Raw genomic sequence first — 26,305 nt, forward strand, 5'->3', positions numbered from 1 at the left:
GTAAAAACTTGTTTTAATAGCAATTAACCCGTTTCGAAAATAGGCCCTACTAAATTACTTAGGGACTTATTTATGACTTCTCATCCAAAAAACCCAAAAAAGTATTGATCATTATGTTGAATGTTCATGAATGTTATATGGAGTGGTACAATGATATATGTATATAGAATTGTGTACACAATTTCATTCGCATATAAAAAGTAAAATTTGAAATTAAGCTGTTTTTGTATTCAATTAACCCTCTAAAATCCAACCCCACCTTTAGACGGGATTTACTAAGCCAATCATTATTTTAACTAACTTTTTGCCCAGAATTTTCAAAACACGTAAATCTTACAATTCACTCTGAGCTGTTTGACAAGCAGTTAACAAAAACTACGACTTAGAAGAACTAAAAAAAATGAAAAATTTGGAAATGGACCTATTTTTTAAAAACCATTATTTTAGTAAACACCGTCTAAAGGTGTAGTTGGTAAAAAATGACAATAAATTGACAAATCTGTCCTTAATTTTTTATTTGTGAACAATTTAACAAACATTATATAAAATTATAGCTATGAGACTATTCCTTAAGTTTAAAAAAGTGTTGAAACTACAACCGAAAAAAACCTTAAAATGTATTTCTTCAACGCCTTTAGTTATACAATTTATCAAAAAAAATTTTTTTAAATTTTCCTCGGTGTTAAACATTTTTATAAAAGAAAAGTATTTTTTGTATACAGTAAGTAAAATATGTACATATTTGTCGATTAGTTATCATTCAGGTTTATATTTCATCACTTCTATCTAACTTAGGATCGTTTTTTTTTTTTATCAAAAAGTCTATCCTGAATGGTTGTGGCTTTTTGACTAACTGCCAAATATTTTTTCAAATCGGAATCATATGAAAAAATGATGAACTAATCTTCATTTTGACCAGATAAACATTATAAATTTATTTCCGCTCAATCGAATGTTAGGTTCAAAAACGTGAAAGCGATTTCAAATAAATTTTCAGAATTTAAGATTTCATGACATCATAAGGCATGCAACACTTAATGGAATCTACTAGGTATATCCACTTAAATGTGTACTTTCAAATCATTATAAAATTGCAGGATTTTATGTGTATCCTTAATTAGCTTTTAAGCTTTAAAGCAAAAATATTAAATATATGAATTTTTACATCCCAAAACTTTTTTTGATTCGTTTATGAACCAAGAAATTTTTTTCTAAATTTTTGGATTCGTCATCGAGTTTGAATTTGTTTATAGGAGTTCGTTCGAAATTTTTTTTTTTATTAAAAAACACCAGAGACGTACTTAAAGAAAGATCTAAAAAAATATATTTTATTCATAGCAATTCATGGTATAACATTCTATCATGACGTTAGGAACAGCAAAGGGCGTTTGAACGTTGAACCCTCATGAAGGTCCAAGAAAAACAGGCTAGATATTGTACTCTACACTTAAAATTACACATTCTGAATCAAGTTTTGATGATTGAGTAAGGTTATTCAAGAGTAACAATCTAGGCTCAAAACTAATGCCAAAACTTCAAAAACCTATCCCAAATTCAGAATTAAGCTACAGTTTTTCAAAGTTTTCTCACTTGTTTACAGAAATTCATCCCTAAATATAAAATTCTATATTAAAATTTACTCATTTCGGAGGTTTTGGTTCTGGTTCCGAATTCCGAAAACCAAACATTGTATTTCTATTTTCGTATTTCGAGCTATGTATCCGGAGTAGGATTCTTGATTCTCAGTTCGAATAATCATTAGAAATCAGAAATCAAAAGCTGCTTTGAAATCCTGTGTCAATTTTTTTATTGCATTTCATATCAAATTTGATTGATTTTTTATTATTTTTTTTTTGTTTTCATTATAGTCGTTCTACCATCTTTATGGCATTCGCGACTTTATATCAACGTTGCAGTTGGCGGATATTTATTAAATAACTTATCCGGTACAGCTTTGTTAGATGTTTACTCTTGGGCTCGAACTCGCGGACATCAGCTTAGAAGACAACTGACTTGCAAACTGAGCTATATAACAAAACCAAAAAAAAGTTTATTCATGATTTTTGAAAATTATATGCATTTTCAATATTTTAACAATAATTTTAAGATCATGAAAAAAGATTTTTTTCCAAAACTGAACAATCAGAATCAGATTCATCATTCCAAATTTATATTTTGATTAAGATTCACAATTCAGATTAAAAATGAATAGTTAAAAATATAGGTACATGAATGAGAGATCTGAAGCTTGGCTCTTTAAATTCTGGTCTAGAATTAAGGTTCGAAAATCGTATTTTTTTGTACATTTAAAAATTCGTATTGAAATTCGAAGGATTGAAGATTCAAATTTTGTATCCGGTTCAGAGTCTAGATTCAGAATGCAGGTTCAAAATTCAGAATATAACTTAGCTCGTCAGTAAGCTTGAAAATCAAGATAAAAATATCAAATTGATAGTTTCGGTGAGAAATTTACGAGATCCCAAACTTTCAAATTTGCTGGTAAATTCATTATCAATATTTCAAATAGTTGATCAAAGTTAGTTTGTACAATTTATTTTTTTCGAATATCATTCACAGCATTTTCATAATGGAATTGATTTTCAACAAAAATACTTACTGATAAAAAAACTTGAACTTGATCTTCATCTAATACAATATAATTTTTTCGTTAAACTATAACATTATTAATACTGTAATTTTTCAAAACCCAAATTTCAATATGACACTCCTCGCCCAAAATCGCTTTGTCTCTCTTGTTTCTCAATCGATTCTTATAAAATTTATAGTTTTGGAAAAATTTTATTGCAACTTAAAAATATTTTTCGAACAAAATTCAACTACAACTGTTCAGATTTCTGTTATTCAAAGTCTAAGAAAAAAATCCTAGAGACATGCTTTGGAAAAAGACTGTAGATCACCTACGGAATGGTTAAAAAATATTTCACTTAATGTCCAAGATAGCTAAAGTAAGAAGCTATACGTTACGCACAAGGATATATTTTTGAAAAGACTAAAATAATGACCAATAAAAACCAAAAAGATGTGAAAAAAACGTATTTTTCAATCAATCAACTGCCAAAATTGTTTATGTCACATCAGATAAATTTTGAAAAAAGGATTGGGTAGTTCACGTAGTTCGACACATTTTTGCATCTTTAGATTTTTAAAATACGAAACACAGAATTTTTTGAAGAATTTTCACAGGTATATGCAAATTGAGAAATTGCAAATTGACAAATAGTTCGAAAAACAGCCACATTTGAAAATTTGTCAAAAATTTTGTTTTATCGTATTTTGAAAATCTAAAGATGAAAAAATGTGCAAAATTACATCAACATTCAAATCATCTTTTCAAATTTCATCCGGTGTGACTTAATTTTTTTTGGCGATTATTTGATAGAAAAGTACGGTTTTTACACCACTTCTTACATTTTTTGATAGTCATGATCTTAAATTAAAAAAAAATTATCCTTATGTGCAACGTATAGCATTTAACTTTAGCTTTCTTGGAAACTAAGTGAAATAGTCTTTGAGCATTCCGTAGCTGATTTACAGTCTTTTTTCCGAAGCATGTTTAATCGGATTTTTTCTTAGACTTTGAATAACCGAAGAAAATTGAAATGTTGTGGATGAATGTTGTCAGAAAAGCTGTTTAAGAAGTTTCCAAAACTATAAATTTCATAAAAATCGGTTGAGAAACAAGAGAGGTATTGTGGTTTTAGTCAGAAGTGTCAAATTGATACTCCAGAAATACTAACGGGTAACAATTTCTAGGACGGAGGAGGGTTGAACAGCTTCCAAATCAACAGTCGAAAACGCTTAAATTAAAAAAAAATAATTTGAAAAAATGCTGTAGAACATGACATATTTTTTATGGGATAAAAATTAGTTATATCGTTTGTTCACATGAAATGTACTGCAAGTACCAAGAAGTATTTAAAATTCAAAGTTTTATTTTTTTAGCTCCAGAACTTCTCTGACGAATTTTTAACTAAAATTTTCATTTGCCTTTTCTAAGGTTGCCAGAAAGTTTTCAGCACTATAAATGCCAAATGGACAAATCTAGGCTATTTTATCTTAAAACCTATCAAAATCCAGGCACTTGATTTCATAATTGTCGACTAAAATTCCGGGCAATATCCTGAATTTTTTTTTGGTAAAAACCCAGGAAATACTCAACAAAAATAAAGAGAGAAAAACTTTGATGGTACTTATGATTTGGTAAATAAAATGAATAAATCCGGGCAAAATCCTGACTTTTTTCAATGAAATCTTACCAAAAAATGTTATTAAATATCTGGACAATCTGGCAAGCTTAACCTATACAAATTTCCATACAAAATTAAAACTCGTTGCGCTTGTTCAGGAATAAATGAACCACTTCCAAATATTTTATTAAACTTTGTGACGGTAAAAACAATTTAAAAAAATTATGAGAGGTGTTGAAAAATTATAAATCTAAAATTTTCATTTGAAGCTTGTTGCGATCTAAATAATGTACATTGTATTTTAGAATGGATTTGACATCTTGCTTTGAATCCGTAAATCTCTTCTCAGAACAACATCTGAGCCTGAAATAATAACTTTATTCTATTTTTTTGTAAACAGATTCATTTTAGATTTTCTTCACTACAAAGCATACATTCTACATATTTTCGCAATACAACTTAAAATCTTGAGCGCCTACAGTTAAGTCATTGCTAGCATCTAAGATGAAGTTTATATAAACTTTAAACAGTTTTAGCGCTTTATTTCTACTCTCTGCTCTAGTATTTTTCAATTTAGGAATGGTAAAATCAAGGAAACCTATTTTCGTATTCAACATGAATTCTCATTTGCGCTTTTAAAGGACCACGGGAAATTTTAAGTTCCAAATCTTCAGTAGCTACTGAACAGTGCTCACAAAAAACACTATCCGTTCTATTCTGTCGAAACATTAACGCTGCGTGCGGTATCTTTCGATAAACCTTCAGATAATATAGTGATTTTTCCATTGAAGATAGATGTCGATTTCGAATATTCCGCCAAACTCGTTTCCACTCCACCGTTGGGTTCTCCTCGACGATTTTTGGTGTTTTATTTTTCCTCTGAAGACCTCTAGAAATTTAAAATACATATAAAATAATCAGAATTTTATTCAAATATTAACTTAAGCTTGTCAATATCCTAGCTCTTAACTCAAGAAAGAAATGAGAAAAAAAACGAATTAATACATAGATTTTGGCATTAAAATTATTTATTCATTTTATTTACATGCAACATTAAAGTTAGAGACAATCTGAAATTTATTACACTATAGTGAACTAGGTTTAAAATCTAAAGATTATAAATTGAAAATTTTAATCTTGAAATTAAATTTGAGATTCCCAATTTAAAGTTAATTTAACAATTCTTCTTCCAAAACTCTAACTTTAAATTGTTCTTTTTTTCTTGATTTTTTAATTTTCTCGTTGAACACAGATTAGGCTTTAAGATTCCAATTGAGAAATCTATACTCACATTCATATTTTAGAATCTCAATACAGATCCATTATTGAAATTTAAAAATAAAAAAAGTCAAATTTTAAGAATTTCTAGCAAGCTTCTAAACTAAGGTTGTCAGAATTTTTTCAGCGCGTGTCAGGGCCGGACAAATCAGGGAAATTTTACATGAAAATCTGTCAATATCCGGGCATATGATTGCAAAATTAACAACCAAAAATTCGGGCAATTTCTGGATTAAATTTTGTCAAAACCCTGAAATAGCTCAATAAAATTAAGAAAAATTTTTTTCGTCAACACTCATCGGAAGATTTTAAATTTAAATCTTCCAAAAAATCCGTTAATTTTTCCAGTTATTTTTGCAAAAAATATTCAAAAAGTTTCGTTTTGGAGGCATTAATTAAAAATTTTTACTACAAAATTTGTTTAAATTTTTGAAAATAAAATAAAGTAAATAAATCCGGGCATTTTTCAATAAAGTAAGGGCATCCGGGCCGGACCGAACTGTTCCCAAATTTTGTATTATATATCCAGGCAAACCCGAATAAAACCGGGCAATCTGGCAACCTTATTCTAAACTAAGGTTCATGAACTCGTTTCGTTTTCATGAAAAAGAACGTTATTCAATATGAGAAGTAAGAAACAAGATACGAATAAAGGCTCTCAGAGCCAGAGGTGTAAAGTGCATAAAGGCTACTTGCAAAAAAACTCGCTTTTCTCCTTTTCTTAGTAGCGAAATTTTCCATTTGTTTTTTCGAAAAGTCACTGGTGATATTGTTTCTGAATATTTCATTCATCAGGGTTACTGTAAAAATGTTTAAAATATATAAAATATGAATTTATTTTTCAATAATATTAAAAAAACTACCATTTAAATAGCAATTGTTTTATGCATTTTGTATCTGAACTAAAGCTTGAAATTTGTAAGTATGAATGTCTTTGCTTTTTGACTCACAAGATTGTGATAAGAATTATCTCAGATTTTTTTTTTGAGATTTATATAGATGAAATCAATGTTCATTCTCTTTTACTTTCACAGCATAAATCTACAGCATAAATATAATTCGTGTAGACTTCTGATTTAAATTATTTATATTTATTTGTTCAATAATATAAAAGAAAATGAATGTCTAAAGTTAAAATTCAGTAACATTCAGAGTTGGATGTGAAAAGATACTGAAAAAGTTTCAAACAAATTTTAGAAAAAAAAGGACACACTGAATTCGGTGATTTCACAGAGTCTCAACTTGTGTTTGCCATTAGACATGTATGTACTAAATGGTTTTCTATTATTATAAAGTTTTCAAAAAGCTTTTTTCATCATTGAACGCTTTAAGGTGTAAAAATATAGCAAATGTCTTGAAAGACACCACACTTTTTTATCACGAATACTCATTTTTAATTTTGTTGACCTTAAAATTTGGAATTCGATGATTATAAAAAAATATCTTTCTAATTGAAAGTGCTTATCATTCATTCATTTTTTATAAAATTATATAATAAATAAACTTTGTTGAAAAAAGTTTTCATTTATGCCCCAAAAACGAATTTTTTTGAGCAAGTGTAAAAAAAAAATTATGAAGGTTTTTTGGAAGCCTAAAATGCGATTTAAAACCAGCTGATGAGCGTTCATGAAAAAGAAAATTTTTTTTCACTTTTTTTTCCTTGAATTTTGTTGAGTAATTCTTGGATTTTGACAAAAAGATATTGCTCAAATTTTTGGAAGACAATTTTGCAATCAAATGCCCGGATTTTCCCGGTTTTTAGATAAAATTTTCCGGATTTGCCCGGTCCTAATACGTGAAAAAAAGTTCTGGCAAACTTATTATAACGACATCAACTTCGATCCTCAGAAAGGGTATTTTCAAACAGGCAACCATCTCAACAGTAACACAAAAAATATACCTACTTCAGTTTTGGTGAGATTTATTCTGTTTTGAATTGTTGACGAGAAATTGATTTTAGAGAAAATGTTGTAGACATTTCTGCATCTACATTTTTTACTATTTTTACAGCAAAGCCACGGATGGTGAAGGATAGAGTTGAATGAGGTTCAATTTTTTTCATAACTTTCAAGTCCAATTATAAATCTTCAGCCCAAGAACAATAATCTCTTAATATTAGATGCACTTTTAAAAATTTCACTGGATTAACTAAAACAATTGACTGCTCTAACATACATGGCCAGTAGTTAACCCAAATTAGCAGTTTCATAATTCCGACGCCCTTTCCGGTTATTGTGCTGATTGATTGAGCAGCAATTGAGCACCAATTGAACTTAATCCTCAGATTGGCTCATACATAAGCTACCTGCTATAAGCCAGCAACAATCCGAACTGGGCGGAATAAAGCCCACCCACCTGCAAAGTGCCAATTCCCAGCAGGACAATAATGGGCCCGGTTCTAAATTGTAATTATATCTCATTCATGTTCGCTCACTAGTTGTTTGTTGGTTCAGGATTTTTCCAATGAACTAGCCAGCAGCTTCTGACTCGCCCGAGCCAAGGCAAGGTGTTGTTGCTATTTAGCTTGTTGCTCACCGGCATGGCGGATGGATGGATGGAAATTACATCGTTCCCAGAAGCTTCAGTGTGATTAATCTCCCCAAGCAACATCAAACTTTAATGTCAATCCAAGGTTCTCTCCGTTTTAAACCACCCCTTTTCAATCTCCTCTCACTCTGTCTCTGATCCTGTTGCTACTTTCTATCGTTAGTCAACCTAATTTGAGCTTACCCATAGACCAGGATCAAGAATGAAGTCCAAAGAAATCCAAACACCCTCGAAAATGTCATTGATACCATCATCATCGTCATCACCATCGGCATCATCATCATGTTAATGGGAAAGCAACAGAGTCGGGGGTTGCTGGCTGGAGTAGTTTGTATAATCAAAATAATTTCTGGAGAAATTTTTACGAGAGTCGTCGTGTCAGTCAGGAATGCATCCATTATACTTATTCGTCGAGGTACTCTTTCTCTGGAAAACTCTCTCTCTCTCTTTCTCTTGTACTGTCTTTTGCATCCAGAAAGTGATTCCACCCACACTGACGGCCGTACGGACACACTCGGATTGCCATTCTACCGACTAACTACCCTCTAGCCCTCGCATTTCGAAAGGATCGCCTTGCGGGGGCGTATTTACATTTTCCTCGCGCTCTAGGAGCGACCGGGGTCTGCCATTTGCGTTATGATTATGTATGCGTTCTACATTCCGACTAATGTTTCCTACGAAAAATATGGTGGTTCAATGCAACGATAAAAAAAAAATAAGAAATAAGATGCATGAATTTTGAAATATTTGATGATTACTTCGACAATGTGATCAAATAGCTAGAACTTTACTGAGGAGGCTATCTCCAAGGCTGCATTATGTAAATTGAAGAAAAAAAAACTATTAAAGCACAAATCGCACGTGGATCCTAAATGCCCTGAACTTATTATTATAGTGGCTCCAAAGATAAAACCTGTGAAATATGTTTATTGTTACCTTCATCCGGTTCATCTAGGCTTGATGATTCAAGCATACAACTTGAATCAAGATGAATTTGTGATCATTAAAAGGTTCTTTCTATCAGCAAATCAATTAGAGCTAACATCGGAGCAAATGAAAAAAAAATTACCCTCTATCTATATTATATTATTATATATTTCTGCATAAGAGCATTTAACTCCCTGCAAAATGGCATATTACAGACAGATTTGAACAATTTTTTGTTGAGCAAATATCAACACTACATGTTTGCTGAAAATTCGTCTTAACAATTGTGGTGGCTCCAGAGATACCAGAAACACCATCGTGCTAAAACCTTCAAACAAAAACTTCTAAGCTTTATGGTGAGTCCTTCTTCCGCATTCAGTCAGCCGGGTCACCTAACAAACAAAGTGAGGGAGAGTGAAATACTTCAACGATCTAGAAAAATTTTTCAGGTTCGTCTGAAAAATCATGGAGTTTTACAATTCTAGGTTCAAGTAGGTTTGGTATCAAATTGCTTTTCTGTTCCCATACTGTTTGTATTGTAGTCCACGATTCGTTTCAGATGGTATACAACGGAAAAGTTCCATTCGATTTCGATTTTGGCAATCTTGAAATTCTACAACAAACAATATCAACAGACGAAAAATGACAATAAACTTATGACTAAACTTCAATATAATTTGAAATGACAAACTTCGAATTTTTTCTGATTGATGCCTACTTTTGAATTTTCAAAAAAATTTATTCCGCCTAGTTTGATAAAAAAATCGGTCCTCTAAACTCAAACAACCATAACTAGCAAATCCTGGTCCGAATTTCTCCAAAAAATGTTTGCTGAGTTATTCAGAGTGTTGAGTTTGAATTTGCTGGTTATTTATCTTTTGAATACTTCGGAAGTTTGGGCTAAGTTATGAAATGTAGAGGCCATTTTTTTTTTTAAATTTTTACTAATGGGCAATAGTAAACCTTAGCCTACGCCTGAATTTACACAAGCAAATGGTTTTGAATTTTTTTTATCTGCCTCAACTTCTGAATTTTTTTTCTATTATTAAGTGAAAGTAGGTTTGAATTGAAATATTTTGAACGCAGGTCATCTTCAATGTACTGAATTATAATATCAGGTGAAGTTTCTGAAAAAAAATGCTGTATCATCAACAAATAATCGTGCTGTGCCTTTAAGTTGAAAGTAACATAAATAATTGACATACCTCACGATGTGTTTCTAGAAGATGTTTAAAAGAAAAAAAAAAACAGTAACTCTAATTTTTTCAGAAAATGAAAATTTAGCTTTTTCTGAGTCATTTCCAGGCAAAACTAAAATATTTGGTCGGTGAGTCCCCATACGATTTGTTTTTTGGAAGATTTATAGTCTAAATTTATAAATTTTCAATCTGAAAAAATATTCCAATGCAATGAAATTGCAATTGTTTTCTTTAAAAATTATTTTTTTAAATTTCTATTCAAGTTTTTGTTATTCTGAAACAAAAAAGAAATTTCAACGTTAGAAAGATACTAATCTTTGGATTGAAATACTTAATTTATATGAAAATTTTTATTCTAAATTCATTATTCGGAACATCCTCGTTATAATTGGTGTTATCCAAATTTAACTTAAACTTAAATTGATATGTGTACCCGAGCAGACTTTTATGGCAAAATTATAGCAAATTTTGCTATCACGCCCTGAGAGCCAAATGTGCTCTCATTTTGCTTGACATAAGGTGGTACACAACAAAAATGAGAGCACAAATTTTCATACTTGGTTAGCAAAGTGATGCCTAATTTTGCTAAAACTGAGACCTTAACTACACCTTGATTTCCGAGAGCTTGGAGAGCAAAATCATGCCAATATAAGGCATCAAATAAATTTCTTTTACAGCAAAATTTGGCATAAATATACTCTCAAAATTTTTGATAAAACGAGTTATCGTTTAGGCCTCAGAACAAGAAAAACTGGCTGTACGTTGCTATTCATGTATGAAAATTTTTCTCTCATTCACCACCTTATGTCAAGAAAAATGTGAGCAAATCTTACACTCAAGGTGTGATACCGATTTGCTATAGTTTTCCGTAAAATTATGCTAGCGAAGCGCAAAACAAAAAACACAAGTGTACAGTAAAGAATTTTGGTTACTCGTTTAACGCCAAAATGTATGTAATCGTTTGATTACTATTCATGATTTTGATGTTATGTGAAAATCGCCTTTGATTATGCAACTATCAAAACTCGTATAAATGTGCCAGCTAGGTTAACCCTTCAATGCATAGTGTGGTTTTAAACACTTGTTAATTCATATATACGTGTAAACTTTTGGTTATCTGTCAAGTATTAGAAAAGATATGCAAGGAAAAAAGTGCCAAAATCATCGATTTTGAGTTAATTTTTTTTCAGCTTAATCTACATTAAGTGCCAAAGTCAGATTTTTTTATAATTTTTATACACTTTTTAGAGTTTTAATTAACTGATCGAATTCTAAAAAAATATATATGAAAAATCGAGCATCTTCTAAACTTGGAAGCGCGTTTTCTCTAAACTATCATCTGTTCACTAACCTGCTTATGATTCTGAAGGCCATAAACCAATGCTGAGAAAATACGTGTTCATAATTACCCCACATCTTGAAAAGTATGGAGTAATTATGAACACTTATTTGTACGTGGGTGGGAATTTTTTTCAGCATAAAATCATATCACACCATATGGAGCATCAATTACCTTTAGAATGCAAAAAAAAGTTGATTTTGGATGAATGGCGGTGAAGCCGTGCACACATGGTAAATTGCTCTACTTTTAGAAAAACTATGCTTTTAAACCTACAATATCAGGTATAACTTATAAGCAACACGTTGAAAAACTTCAGATTGATGGGTGCTAGAAAATATCTACTACGATAAAATTGAAGTGAAACCGTGCACCCATATTCAATACTCATAACTATTTAACATGATTTTCTGATCAGATTGATAATGTGTTTTAATTTTTTGATAATTATTTTTTGGAATAATCATTTCATGACATACTTGCATTCGTCATCTATACCAAAATGATTCCGTACACCCATGGTGAAAAAATATTTCCATTTTATAACAAAATATTATCGAACAAGTAACAAAATAATATCAAAAGAAAAAAGTTCAAAATAATATGTAATAAAAAAATTTGCCTTTACCAGTCATTCGACTGGTCACGGTCCAAATAGGTATATTCAATTTGACAGTCTTTCTAGTGTTAAAAGTGTTAAATATCGAGTTCATTAGAGCTTGCTTTTTGTGATTTTTAACTCATAAATTCTTGTTCAAGCTTTAAAATAAAGCCGGGCACATGCCTATTTGAAATGATACTGGAAGTCCGGAAATAAGGAAACCGGACTTCATTCGTTACATAGTTACGCATGAGTAGCAAAGATTGTTCACTTCCCTTATTCCTAATATTAGTTTAGTTCTGTTAGAAAAAAAAAACACTCACAGTTATTCAGGGAAATACCGTCTTTAGCATCTGATGAAGGGTACTTTTCCGGAGACGTCCATTTGGAGCCAGTGCGGACTGTTGGGAGGGTGTCTCATGTTCTTCGTTAGTAACCATGTTTTCGAAGACACCATAATTTATCGAAGAACTTGGGTGACAACGTCTGCACCTGAAATAGGACGAGAAAGATTAATCACGGCTATATGTTGGTCTTACCTGTGAGATACAATTACGATACCGCAACCCAGATTTCATATTGCTGCTAAAACTGGGTCAATTATGCCTGATTATGCTTGTCGATTCTTATCCAGAGTACGTTTTCCTACGTCAGTTTACCCCGGAGTACATGCAATCCAAGGCACACAAATTAGAACCACTAGAATTAAAAAAAACAAACTTACACCTGATAATGGAACAATACTATAATTTCACGGTCCTTATCCACAAGCCACCAACGCAACGTTACACCGAAATCCTCCGACAACATTCCCGTCAGTTAATCCGCCAGCTAATCCACTTAAATTGGAAAACTTTTAAACGAACCAAACAAACGGTAACGAAATTTAACTTTCGTGCACTTTCGTTTTCGTGTTGTTTTGATTTTCATTGACAGTTCTCGCTTAACATTTCATAAGGGCGAAATTATCAGTATACTCGAAACGAGAAAAACACGTTTGGAATTTCGAAACATCTTACTGAATCGTATTAGATAAATAAAAATTTAACTTAAATTAATTAATAATTTAATAACTAATACTGTTTCTTAAACACAATTGAGAAATGAGCGTATTATTTATCTTGTTTATTGTTCATCAATATCTATAACTTTGTTCAGTAAATTCAAGATATTTAAGAGTTCCGCACTTTTTTGTTTTCATTTTCAGCTGTGCCTGAAGGTTTTGTCTGGTTGATTGGTCGTTTTTGTTTTGCTTTTGAAGTTACGCTACGCTCTTTGGTCCTACATACAAAAACTCTAATTACACCGTGAGATAAACACACGGTCAAATCAGTTACTCCTATTGGTCCTACACAAATGGAAAAATTCACCATCTTCGAAGAGCCTTAAGCCTAGTCCACACTAGTCAACATGAACTGAGATTTTTGTTATGAGACGAACTTTGTTGTGTGTGGTTGTTGTTGGAAACCTGAGGCGGTCTCAGTGTATCCCGAATAAAATGGGAGACGTTGAGACCGTCTCGAGACGAAACGTCTCCTAGTGTGGACTAGGCTTCAAGGTTACAAAAAAAAATGTATCAGCAAGAAGTTTCGCCCAATTGATTTTAATTAATTATTTGATTGTTTACATTTGCCAGTTTCGCCCTAATGAAATGTTACGCTAGATTTGACGGGGTTATTGTTGCCAGTTTTGTATGTTGGTTTTTGAGTGTCGGAGAGTTAGCATGCAGGAATTTAATTTTGTATTTGGCTCTCTTAGAGCACATGTATCCGTGGTCTATTCTTGGGTCTAATTTATACAATAATTGGACCAAAGAAATTAGATCCAATCCAGTGGAAAACTAGCAACCCCACTCGTGTTCCATTAAATGTCAAACGGTTTAGAACTCCGTCAAATGGGATCTAAATCTCATCAGTGTTGGATTTTATTTGCCTGATGAGGCTACAACTTTAATGTTTTTTTCAAAATTAAGTGTTCCTCAATTATGCTGAATTTTGTTGTTGGGTTAGTTGTACAGCAAATTATGCTATAATTTTGGTCTCAGGTTTCTATTCATAAAAATATATGGATACCTTAATTATGCCTAGTTTTGCTATCATATAAAATTCTACACCAAATTGTGCTCATCGTTAGCTTTTGATACCTAAATGTGGCCTCAATTTGCTGTCAAATAAAATTATATGAAACCTTAATTATGCCTAATTTTGCTCTCGTACAAAATTTTACAGCAAAACATGATGTCAGTTTGCTGTTGACACCTTATTATGATCTCAGTTTGCTATCAATTTGGGCATCAAAGTCTGCTCGGGTATATCTTGGAAAACTAATTCTGGTAAAATAAAATTTAAATATACATAAATAACAGCAGTCAAACATCCTTTGATTGGTTTCTTACAAAATATTAAAAAATGTTTCTGTTGTTCAAACTTGTTCTTTGAATAAATTCCACAATATTTGTATCCTTTGATGCATTTGAATACGCATTTAAAGAAAAAAAAATTGTTTTAGATGCAACTCTTTTATGGATTTTTTTTTCAATTTCTTTTACCTCAGATTAAAATTTAAACAAATCTCAGCAGACCAGTTTTTAATAGATTTTTTAAAATAAATTTTAGTTAAAAGTAAAAGTAACTGCACTGAAATCCGTGCACTTTCGACTACATAACATCAATTTACTTTTACTTTCTCGCAATTATAAATAACTTTTTCGCGTATTGTAGGTGAATAAATTTTCTATCAATCATCCGAACTTCATTTTTGCGTAAGAATTTAAATACTGTTGATATTATTTAATTCATGGAATACAGATGCAAAACTATTTTTTTTTTCAGAAGAAGATTCAATATTGTCGATAGTTTAAGACCAGATTTATGCATCTTATATTTTTTTAGTTTTTACGGATTTCTATGGTTAATTCAAACAAATTTCTAGAGGTTTTTACCCCATCTGGTATAAAATTGTCAAAACTATGATTTTTTTACTGTTACATTAATGCTTCATTAATGTTCTGTTTAATAAATAATAAAAAAGAACTGCAGTGTTCAATAGAATAACTAAAATTAGTATGGGAACAACAAAACATGATGAATCTAACGCGTTTAAGGCTAGTTTGCTATCGATCATTTGCAATTCACTTTTGCCAACAAAGTGTTGATTTTTGTAATTCTTAGATCGACAAAAAGAGAGAAATGCATTTTTTTTTAATAATTACAAACTTATCACAGTTTTAGACAAGATTCGTCAATTTTTAAAAAAAATGTTTAAAACTTTAAATTTCAATTTAAAACAAAAAGTTCAAAAGATTATTATAATAATACAGTGGGTTGAAAACTGTAGAAGCTAGGATTATTAAACCTCAAAAGAAATGCTTTGAATTAACTTGGAGAATCACAGTGTACAGGAGGGTTCCTATAATTGGGTTTAAAAATAGAAATAAAACATTTTATTAAACACTACAGGCTTATAATGATCATTTTGTCAAAGAAAGAAACATGCAAAATTTAAGCAAGATTAAATTTGCTGTAGTGACTTGCATTGAGTCTGAAGTGCAAATGGGATTTTTAGGCATTTGACTCAGGAGATGTATAAAAACTGAATTCTCTTCATAAATTGTTTATAACGGATCGTTTACTTTTGAATATTGATATTCTTAATTTTTAAAAGCTTAAATTAAGACAAATGTCTCTACTCCAGATCGCTTCACAATAAGCGTTATCACAAAAAAGTAATAGCGGTTTCTAGTATTATCTAATTTTCTTAATCATTGAGTTTTTTTTAAATACCCTCCAGTGCTTCCACAATCAGAATATCTAAAGATAATGGATTCAAATGGATTTAAATTATTCCAGATAATTCCAATAATTTAAGATAGCTTTACCCTCTAAGACTGCTGTCAGGATTTGTCAGCTGATTTTTAAATTCTAGGATAAGAAGATATTTTTGTGCCATTTTCTTCGTTTTAATAGCCATATAACTAGTTTGAAAAGATTTTTAAAACTTTTCAAAGTTTTCAATATAATTGATGAGCATCAAGTTCAATTCAAAAATATTGAAAATTAGAACTAAGAACTTCTGAAATTAATAAACAATTAAAAAAAGTATATATTTTAAAGATTTCAAATAGAAAATTTTCAAAAAAAAATTTTGTATGGAAGGTCCGACCAAATATTTTAATTTTTGGTGGAAATGAACCGGGAAAAGCTCTACTTTCAGCCCATGCAAAAATTAGCGTTATTTTTTTTTTCTTTAAGACCTTCTACGAAACACACAGTGACCTATTACTTCCTTGTTGTACACCGATATCAATATTTCTTAATTCGCTTCTTGTATTGTCAATTGCCAAAAATTGCATGCGACCTTCTAAGTAACTAAATACGAAGGGCATTATAAGCTGTTCCCGTATCCCGTGGCCGCATTTATACAATTTTGACAATAATAAGTCATGATTTAGGGTGTCGAAGGCTTTTTTTGAGATCCAAAAATTATGAACCAATAATATTTTCCGACTCTATGTTACATGTGATGGATTCAATTAATTCAGAAATGATAATTTGAGTGCTCGAACTTGATCTAAATCCATTTTGCAGTTTATAGAGTAGTACCTATATTGTTCTGATTTCTGTTTCACATAAAATATTCATGTTATGGATGAAAAATGCAGGTACTTAAACAACAGCCAATTCTTCTCGCGTTAAAACACAAAAATTCCAATAAATGGTCATTTTGTGTGTTTTCAACTATTGTGTTTATTTATTAAGTTTTCAGAGCTAAGACGGTGATTAATGATGCTATTTTCACATGAAGGATTTTGTGCTTTGGCGATAAACATTTTAATTCATCTCCAAAACTCAAAATACAACAAGGCAAATTTATTCACATTTTCCTAAAATGCAAAGAATGTGAAAACTGATTTGACTTACTTATTCGCTGAATTCAAAATGGTATTAATTTCTATCAGCTTTTGTTTTCGGTGTACCTTTTGAAAATAGGTCTAAATTTATCTAAAAAATGTGTGCACTTTTTTGGTAAAAGTTAAAAAAATATAACAAAGATTTGGGAAATAATGGTTCCAAGTTAAAGAGTTAATGTTTTCGGAGTATTTTCTTTTATCTGCCTGCCTGCCAGCTCTCGATTAGCTTTAGATGGTGTATTTTTTTAGTTGAAAAAATAGGCTATAGAAATAATGAAAAAAAATCGGAGAAGATTTTTTAATAACCATTATCAAACAGCTATTTCTTACCATCCTCGCTCTGCAAAGCAGTTTGATTTAATAATTTTTTTTTCAACAAAAATCATTTAAAAAATGTTTCGCTACACGCCCAACATATGGACATGAGACATTACAATCTCAGCAACTTTCTCTGTTTAGTGCTAATAGACATACATATGTCCTATTATGTAAACTCAATCAAATTTTAAAAAAAAATTAAGCATTCGGATGTTCTGACATAAAACATTTCGGAACATTGTTGGTGTTCAACAAAATGTTTTTTTTTAGACAACAAATGCTACTAACATTAACACTAACTAAATATGGAAATATTTTTGAAAATTGTTGAAATTGCTTTCGATTCGATCGGTAAAATACCAATCCGTTTCACATTTATTTAAGTGTCATTCATTACCATATGCTGTGTATAAATAAGCAAGGAATCGAAATAAAAAAAAAAATAACTTCTAGGATGCATATCGCCACTACGTGCATAAAAATATAGATAGGGAAGGAGAGTTTTTTTTTAGATTTGATATAAGTAGACCAAATCTTAAATTCTTAGAAATAAAATTTTTTGGTAAATAAGTTCCAATTTTTTTTTTGAACTCTTTTAAGGTTCAAAATAATCATTTAAAGCTTTAATTTACGAAAAACATCATATTTTTAAAAGTGTTTCGATGTTCCTAATTTGGCTCTCATTGTTAACATATGGGTGTTCGTAATGTTAACATATGGGTGTTTCTAGTTATGGACATATGAGGAAAAATGTATCCGCGTACCGAATTAAAACCTTTTTTCCTGATTTCGCATATGGGTCTGTTTTTTATATATATTTATGAGAAAAATCTATAAACTTACCTATTTATAGTTTTAATAACGTTTTTGGGATATAAATAGAGAAAAAAGGACTATTAGTTTCCTACACAATATTCATATTTGCTAGTTTTGAAGAAGTGGATGTTGAGCTTATTAAAATTTAAATTTTACCTTACCAAATGAAAACCGTTAAACGGGGCATTACGCAACAGCAGGGTTAGATGCAACATTAGTGTACCACAACACTCTTCAGATTTTTTTTTTTAAATAATTTAATAAAGTTATCATTTAATGATAACAAAATGATGATGACATAGATTTTCACATCGTGAGATCATTTTTTAAAGTTTCTGATTCCCATTGAAAATTTTAAAAAATCGTGCAATAGATGTATAAAAATTTAAAAAACTTTTCGATGCCGTAAAAACCTTTACTCAGTATGACGGATTGGCTTAATTATATCACCTACAAAAGTAAATTGTTTTTATTATCCTGTACCGACACTGTGGTGTGAAAATATTTTTCGGACAATCACCAATTTTTTTAAAACAAATATTTTTATAATTCAGTTACCAGTCTGAGCATTAAAATGCAAATCAAAGGAATAAAATCAAAGCAGGAATATGATTGTTTTGCATCACGCGTTTGTTTATTTCAAAATTTCATAAATTTTTATGATTTCAGAAAGTTTTTTTGTGTGTTATTTTGTACCCCTAAATGTATGCAGCACCCTTATTCTCTTTCATTAAAATCATTTTTGTTTGAAAAAATGTGAAATTTAATTCGAACAAAACAAAAATACCTGCCATCGATACTTTATCCGTAACTGCATCACAAATTTATCAAAAACTATAAATTTTCAAACGTTTTCATATGATTTTTTATTGAAAACAAAGTTTATTGCTACTTACCCCTTTTTCTTAGTAGGGTTAAAATAGTATGTTTTTGTAAATAAAAAAAATTGGTGAAACAAAAAAAAAATTCTGACTTTGTCAATTTGATGTCCCCTCGACCTTAAAACTTTTGATGTACAAGTGGTATGATTATCTGAGGACAATAAGTTTTTAGAAGCCATTGATGTTTAGAAATATTGCATGATGCCTCCGTTTTCGATATTTTTAGCTTTGAAATACAGTAAAGCTTAAAAAATAGTCAGGTTTTTACTAAAACACTTTATTTAAACAGTTTGTTGAAAATTCAATTAAGACACAATTTGTTTTAACAACTCTACGTAATTATATTCATTTCACTTTGATATAGTTTGTAGTACGTTGACTATGTCTAAAATAATTACACATTGAAAATAGTGTTCCTAATTGTAGACATAACTTTTTTTTTAGTTTTTACATAATGAAAACATGGTAACAACATACTAATTATTAAAATCATGATAACAAACAATCCGACGAAAAATTAAAAAAAATCGGTTGACAAATTCAGCTTTAATTTTCCTTTTTAATAAAGTGTTTTTTTTTAAATTCTAATAAGTAATTCCGTTCAATTTGGACATACCTTCTTTGAAACAATCCGGATTTTACTTTAAATCCTTTGAGTTTTTGAGATTTTTTTTGTAAAATGAATTTTTACATAATCCGTTACATTATAATTTTTTTTATAAGTTATAATAAGTGAAAAATAAAGTCACAAACAGTTAATATCAAAGGGTATGTTAACATTAGGCACACATGCCAAATTAGGAACACTCACCCTACTTGGTTGAGCAACAGGCGATACATGAACAGTATGCTTTGGTTACTATCCTCTTACAAGGACGTTTGTTAGCTACGCCTTGCCCATGGAGACGAAAAATAAAACCCACAAAGGAAGAAAGTCTAGGAAAATGGATTCCATGACTATTCAATTTCAGATTTTGCCAAACAAAATGCATAAATTTAATCACTTCGGACAATTGATACAATTTTGTGTTTTTTTTTCAAGTTGATTAAAACCTATTCTCATATGCCTACAGAATGTTCTTAAAATAATTTCGTGAGAATCGGTTGATGCATTTCAAAGAAGTAGTGCGACTAACACCGTTAAACGTCAGTTCTATATAAAATGTATTATAGGATATCGAAATATGTAAATTGAGAAAATTTATGAAAAATGTCCACTATTCTTCTCTAATTTCATACATTTCAATAATAATAACTCTGATTTTGGAATGCATGTCTTTCAAGTGGAGGAGATGAAGAGCAGGGTAAAGCAAATATTGAAGACTCATATGCATTCCTTTCCCCTCCATCAGCTTTTTCAAAATAGAAGTTTTTACAACACATATTAACATTCCTTTTTGGTGACTGCATTTCGAAAAATTGTAAAATCCTCAAAACAAACCCCTTCCGCCCACAGACATAAATTCAAATGATTTTGGCACGGTTCGATTTCGGCAACACTCTCGAACATTTGTGTTTCCAAAATCAAAAGAAGTCTGTATTATAAATTATCTGAGTAAATTTTAATGAAAACTAAATCAATACAAATTGTTTCTTCCGTATATTCGTTTCAAACATCTTTCGATGAAAAAAGCCCTATGAACTACTCTAAAAAGGGGGAATCGCGCCAGACGAAAACACTTTCTACCTATAGGAGCTAGCAGCGAGCCAGTACGGGGCCATCCGAAGGGGAGACCTCACCCTTTATATTCGAATCCCAAATGAAAACGCCGATCCAAAAACGATGATGATATGAGAACAACAACGGTGACGGTGAGTTGTTGCTAAATATTCGTTTCCCGCTTCGTTCTTCTTTTGTGCCTTCCCTCTCGAGTTGTCTCCGGTAAAAACGTCAGCTGCATCCAATTCCCATTTTTGTTTGAACCAAGGAAGGGAAAGGAGCGGAAGTTTGTATAGGTATCGGAAAACGGGGTGGTTAGAGGGATTGTTTATTGTGCGCTTCGATCGGCGGAATGGCGGCAAGTGGCTACTTTCTCCCGGAATTGTGTTCCCGTCAGCGTGTTGGTGTGCGCGCGAACCCATTTTTGCTCCTCTATTGCTCCTCTATTCCGGGAGCGAAGGTGGAAGCCGCGAAGCGGGGGCAAGAACACATTTTACTTGAGTACACACAGCAACTTTGAACACTTTGTCCGTCGCTTGGTGCTCCATTGTAAAATTGGGGGAAGGTGCTGCCTATTTCTTGTGCTTATTTTGTTGGGGCTCTCCGTGTGTTGTCGAGGAGAGGCGCCCGAAAGGACGACAACAGAGAACGGTTTAGGGTCGTTTTTTGGAAGGAACTTGGGGGTGGGATAAAAAGGGCGCACACCGGTCCAGATTGGGTGGGTGTTTCCGGCTGAGAGAGTGTGGCGGTGAGGCGCAGTGGTTGAAGAATTTCCTGCGAGGTATACTACTGCCGAATGGGAAAAGTTCAGATCAGTTCAGTTCAGTTTAGGTGAGAGTTTTGTGCGGTCTCTGGAGCCACTCTGGAAGCCGTCCGTCGTCGTCACAAGTGTGTAGGCATTGTGTTTTACGATTATTTTTTTCGGGAAAAAATCAGTGCCATCGGGACAATTGCTTCGGCAGGGTCGATTCGTGGTTCTGTGATTTCGAGAGCTTGCCGTTTTTTCGGGGGTACCTTTTTCGGCTGGCTGTGTTTCAACTTTTATGGATGGAATATGTCAACGGCTGGTTTTTGAGCGTTTGGTTCAATTTCGAGGCTATCTGGTGATTTAGTTCTGGTTGAAGAAGCAAACGAAAAGGATCCCTTCAGGGTTTGGTGCGGACCGGGTTGTTTTTCCCCAATTTGTTCTTCTGTGGGTAGTCCAGTTTCGTTTTTCTTTTGGAATCCGTTTATGGTTCGTGGGAATGGCCTGGCAACCGCCGGATACGCCAGACCGTCAATAACCCCCAGGATATTTTCGTCGGAAACCTTGGAAGATTTCTGTGTGTGTACGTGGCAGGCATCTATCTTCGAAAGGAAAAGTGCGATTGGTTGATTTATGGTAATAACCCTTTCGGAAGATTGATAGCCGTTCGATGGGCTGATTGCAATATGTGCGACGCGTGATGACGAAGAATATTTCGCGGCGTCGAATAGTGCGAGTCTGAAGAATGTCAACAGCTCTCGAATGGGACTTGAAGAGTCTCTAGAGGGGGTTCATAAAAGCTGAGTGAGTTTCAACAATTATATAATGTGTTCGATTGGCCAAAACGGCCAAGTTTGTGAAGGGTCTGGGGTAAAACTTCAACCAAAGCGATCCGATAAAATGTGTTGAAAGAAGAACCAAGCAAAACTATTTTGAAGCTCACCTGCCAAAACACAGCTGAAGCCGAATGGAATTTGCTACGAGCCAGTGGAGCATGGAATTTGATGGCAGTTTAACCTCAGCGTAGTGCTATCGGGAGCTGACCTACATTCTATCCATTCCATGCATTCGGAACAACTATCATCAAAGTCTCATGCATAAAGGACTCGATTGCTGCTGCTGCTGCCGACATCGGAACGTTGGCAAGTCCTCATTATCGGCAGCGGCTGATAGCTCTGATACGCTCTAAAATGTGTTCTACTCCATTCCTGTGCTAGGATGCATGTGTGTGAAGAAATCCCCTCCGAAGGAAAAAAAATCCTTCACAGCAGCAGTTTGAATCCTTTCTAAGTAGTCTCGGATGAGTCTGGGTGGAAGGTGGATGCTTAAAACTGGTGCCGCACACACAGACATCCAATCCAGAAAGCGAAGCGAAGAGAGATTGAAAAGTCATCTCATAAAATAGCAACGAACGAGAGATGCCCGCGTTCGGGTTGAAAAGTTGGGGGGAGGGTATCAAGTCATAACGCATTCTTCCTAAACGGGAGGGAAAACCTCGAGAGAAAAAAAAAAAAAAGAAAAACATAACCCCCACCCCCGATTCAAATGAGTTTGAATGGGAGGGGGTGAAAGAACAACAAACAAACAAACGACAGTGAATGAATGATGGATAAAAGAAAGGAACAACCAAACCGAACAAACGATTCCGGGCAAAACCCGGTTGATTAAAGTCAGTCGTCGACGAGCAGAAGCTCGTTTGCGAAAATCGAACGTAATTCTGTAAAAGTGTATGCTTAAATATTTCAATCAGCTTACTGCATATACTGTATATGCTTGAAGGTGGTATGCAAAATTCTCAGAAGAGCAGTGGGTAGGAAAGGGGGGATGCCTTCTCCCATTGATTGTTTCAAATATTCTGAAAGTCAATCTTTGGACTCGGGAACGGGCGTTCGAAAGTAGGACATAAAACTTAATAAGGCCTTCGGCAAATAAAAGTTCATTTCTTTGAACCATAAACAAGGTTATGTTCCTTTTGTTGTCCTTTGCTCGTTTTAAGGCGGAAGTAACACACATTTAAGGGTGTCAACAAACATAAATTCAATTCTCGATGGTTGATAGTTTTCAATTTGAGGTTTCTCCTTCTAGATTTTTATTCTCATTTTGTGGATTTATAAAAATTGTGAATTTTTTTAAAAATGAGGCTAATCTTACATGCAGAATTTAAAAATATTATTTAAAATTGGGATTCTTCCAACATGAAAATACTGATATTATGATCTCATATTTACAAACAAAACATTTTTCGTTGTAATTTCCTTTTTGTGGACTAAGCAATGATGGGCATATTAAAATTTGTCCAGTTATATTCTGTGATGAATCTTAAACAGTCAAATTTCACAATTGAAAGATTTTAATCACCGTATGACGATGTTGAAACTTAACTGAAACAGCATAAGAATTTCTCTTCTACAGAAAATTGTACCCTATTAATCCTCAACATAAGCCACACACTTGTTCTCTTGGACCTTCATCTCAAGATTTTTATAGAATTGCTGAAAACGATCAGCAAACTTAATTGCTGGGAATTCAGCAATCACAGTTGCTGGAAACTAGGTATTTCAATTGCTGGAATCCAGCTTTTTTTTTAATTTTAGATTCTAAATTAGTTTTTAAATTTTAATATCAATATTCAACCTCAATTTAAAAAAAAAATCTGCCAGTGAGTTGGCCGCTTTTCGCCACCCATTGAAATTATTGAATCTCATTGAAATTTCTACTAGGTCCACCGATTTCCCCGATAATTTCAAATGGAAATGGTTCCATCAAAAGTAATCACAAAAAGAGGGTGTTGTGAAAATGTACACTTTTCGATGGACGAGCCTTGCAAAATTCCAAATAAAATTCACTAAATGCTTTCTATAGGGCCTCAGCAACTTCTAAACCCATCATAAGGTATGAGACAATTGTAGATCGTGGCTTGATACAACTTTGTTTCAAAGACAGCGAGACATTTTATCCAATCTACAACGTGTCAGGTTCAAAAAACTGTTTTTTTTTTTTCAAGAGATTTTTATTACTTTGACTGTAACTCCTGAGGTTAATATGATAAGACTTTAATATATTCAACAAACTTATGTATTTTGATCAGATAAACAACTTTGTCGAAGACATCAAAGCCCTTATTTGAAAAACAAAAAAGTTAGCATTTTTATCTCGCTATCGGTGGACCCCTCGGTAAAATTTTAAATCCTAGAATATGCTCCATGTTAAACTGAACAATATTGAAGAAGACATCAAATGTCTATCCCTTCATCCCTGGGCGCTATTAATTTTGTACAGTTAGATTGATGTTCTGCAACACTGTGCAGTGGGAAGATAAGAAGGAATCAAAACATTGGAACCACCCAGCAAACATTTAAGAAGGTATATCGTAGGCACAACAGAATTATTAAAACAAACATACCAGCTAAAAAGATTGTACTAAACTTACCAAAAAAGCATATAGCTACAAAAGTGGAGGTGATATATCTACAATGACAAGATTCCAACGATTCGATTTTCAAACAAAAAGCAAAATAAACGAGAAAAAAAAATCTCTTCGATCGAGATTTGAACTTCAGCCCTCCGAGTTCGCAGTCCGGTATCTTACCACGATCTCACCACAACTCATCAGTTGATATGGTACACGCTATAGCTCTGTAGGTGAGATTCTCTTTTTACGAACCGGGCAAAGGAAGAAACTGGAGTTTACCGGAGAGAGTGTCAATTGAAGGACCGCCCATTTATCGTAAATCAGTTCACTCAAATCGTCGACATTTACGATTTGAGTGATCTGATTTACGATAAATGTAGTATATTCTCAACTTTTGGAGACATATTTACGAATTGATTAAACTGCTATCCGATTCAATGTTTTTTGGGCAAAGCTTGTCGTAAATGAATGATAGAAAAAACTCAATACCAACGTGTTTACGATAGTTATTGAAAATGTCTTAATATTCGATTTGGATTATCATTTCTATTACGATTTCATGTTAGCTGGGCAAATTTGGCATGGCAGGGTATTGGAACACAATAAAAGTTTCTATGGTCATTTTTGAATACTCCCTTTTTTCAGTGGGGATATTGGCATATACTTGGAGGAGGCTTCTATACATTTTTATTGCATAACTTGAGAACTATTCGAACAAATAGAACCAAATTTGGCTGGGAGGAGTATTTGGGCACGAGAAAGGTTTCTATGAATATTTAATACTCTTCTCTCCTTTTTGTGGAGAGAAAGAAAGAGAGAAGAGGGCTCCTTTACATTTTCCAGCATAATTGGAAAACTTATAAATCATAAGGATCTAAATTTAGCATGGGAAGGTATTTGAGTACGGAAAATGTTTGTATGATATTTTGAAAATTTTTCTGTGGGGAAATTTTAAGCTGATAGGGTACACTCATACAATTTTTAACATCACTCGAGAACTTATCCAGCAAATGGAACCAAATTTCCCTTGGGAGGGTATTTGAGTAGTCACAAGGAATGTTTCTATGAATATGTGGTACTACTGCCTCCTTCCATGAATGATAGGAAGGAGAGAATGGGGCTTCCTTACATTTTTCGCATAACTCGAGAACTAATCGAGCAAATGGAAACAAATTTGACATGAAAGGGCATTGGGATACGATAAATGGTTATATGCTTATTCGAGACTCCTTTCTTCTTTAATTGGGGATAAAGTTAGAGAAGAGGGAAGCTCACATAAATTTGTTTTGCATAAACTAAGAATTTATCAAAAAAATAGAACCAAATATGTCATGGGAAGTCATTTAGGTACAAGAAATGGCTTGATGAATATTTGAAACACCATCTTTTTCCAGTGAGTGCATAGGAAATGGGGGGAGGTTCCAATTATGTTGGTATAAATAGAAGTAATCAAGCAAAAAAAAAA

At 32.5% G+C, this 26,305-nt stretch overlaps 1 protein-coding gene across 13 annotated transcripts in view; it reads left to right on the forward strand.

Moving 5' to 3' along the window:
• The window catches only part of LOC129757875 (potassium voltage-gated channel subfamily H member 7-like), a 505,815-nt gene that overhangs the window by 201,455 nt on the left and 278,055 nt on the right, over positions 1-26,305 (forward strand). The window contains exon 1 of one of the 13 annotated variants that reach the window (XM_055755245.1): positions 21,509-21,575. The exons of 9 other annotated variants lie outside the window; for them this stretch is intronic. The gene's annotated coding sequence lies outside the window, so the exon portion shown is untranslated. Of the gene's footprint in view, positions 1-21,508; positions 21,576-21,709; positions 22,233-26,305 lie in introns of those variants that run through there. 3 more of the 13 variants (XM_055755244.1, XM_055755242.1, XM_055755243.1) reach the window with 3 other exon arrangements.

This window comes from Uranotaenia lowii, chromosome 3, assembly GCF_029784155.1.
Source record: "Uranotaenia lowii strain MFRU-FL chromosome 3, ASM2978415v1, whole genome shotgun sequence".
NCBI lineage: Eukaryota > Metazoa > Arthropoda > Insecta > Diptera > Culicidae > Uranotaenia > Uranotaenia lowii.